This window comes from Sinocyclocheilus grahami, unplaced genomic scaffold (genome assembly GCF_001515645.1).
Source record: "Sinocyclocheilus grahami isolate Dianchi unplaced genomic scaffold, SAMN03320097.WGS_v1.1 scaffold464.1, whole genome shotgun sequence".
Lineage (NCBI taxonomy): Eukaryota > Metazoa > Chordata > Actinopteri > Cypriniformes > Cyprinidae > Sinocyclocheilus > Sinocyclocheilus grahami.
Window position 1 is genome coordinate 1,379,484 of NW_015505643.1, and position 1,557 is coordinate 1,381,040.

The window sequence follows — 1,557 nt, forward strand, 5'->3', positions numbered from 1 at the left end:
GGCGACCACACTAGAGCACGCTCACAAAATGGCGGCGACAGCGGAGCACACTCACAAGATGGCGGACACAACAGCATCTAGTCAAGTCACGGTTGATCATCATGAGTCAGGTCAAGTCACAGTTTAATATCATGAGTCTAGTCAAGTCACAGCTGATAGTCATGAGTCAAGTCAGGTCACAGCTGATCTTCCTGAGTCAAGTCTAGTCACATTTGATCGTCATGAGTCAAATCGAGTCAGTTTATTATCATGAGTCTGGTCAAGTCACAGCTGATATTCATGAGTCTGGTCAAGTCACAACTGATTGTCATGAGTCTGGTCAAGTCACAACTGATTGTCATGAGTCTAGTCAAGTCACAACTGATCTTCACTAGTCAAGTCTAGTCACAGTTGATCTTCCTGAGTCAAGTCTAGTCACAGCTGATTGTCATGAGTCAAATCGAGTCACAGTTTATTATCATGAGTCCGGTCAAGTCACAGCTGATATTCATGAGTCCGGTCAAGTCACAGCTGATATTCATGAGTCCGGTCAAGTCACAACTGATTGTCATGAGTCTGGTCAAGTCACAACTGATTGTCATGAGTCTAGTCAAGTCACAACTGATCTTCACGAGTCAAGTCTAGTCACAGCGGATTTTCATGAGTCCAGTCAAGTCTCAGCTGAGCTGCCAGAGCCTTGTTACGTCACAGCTGATCTTCTAGAGTCTCGCCATGTCTCAGCTGTTTGTCCAGAGTCACGTCACCCCTCAGTTATTCATCCAGAATCACGTCGCATCACAGCTGATCATCCAGAGTCATGTCACGTCCTGTCTGTCACACCCAGATTCTCATGGTCAGCCCTTCGGTATCCCAGTCTGGTATCCAGTGTGAGGGATGCACCGCTGGTGTCTGCACGCACCACTGGTATCCCCAAACCCACTCACTCTAACCCTTCTATTCATGAACTCATTCCCCTGTCTGCAGTACTTCCCATATGGGGGGTTGCTTTATGGTGTATCTGGGCCGCGTACTCCACCGCCGATTTGCTAGAGGCAGCAGCACCGGCTACAACATCTCCAGATGTGGCGGCTTGCGCTGCAGAACCTCCTGAGGTAGCGGTGTACACTGCTGTGCTCCCAGAGGCCATGGTGTCCACTGTAGTCTCTTCAGAGGTGGCGGCGCAGGCTGCAGAACCTCCCAAGATGGCGACACTTGCCTCAGTTCCTTGCGTGGTGGTGGCGCCCAGCAACGCACTTTCTGCTTGTTCTGTTCCGGCCAAGGAGGCCGTCTATGAACTCTCTGCCTGTTCTGTTCCGGCCAAGGAGGCCGTCGATGAACTCTCTGCTCGTCCGGTTCCGGCCAGGGAGGCCGCCTATGAACGCCCTGTCTGTCTTGTTCCAACCAAAGAGGCCGTCTATGAACTCTCTGCCTGTTCTGTTCCGGCCAAGGAGGCCGTCGATGAACTCTCTGCTCGTCCGGTTCCGGCCAGGGAGGCCGCCTATGAACGCCCTGTCTGTCTTGTTCCAACCAAAGAGGCCGTCTATGAACTCTCTGCCTGTTCTGTTCCGGCCAAGGAGG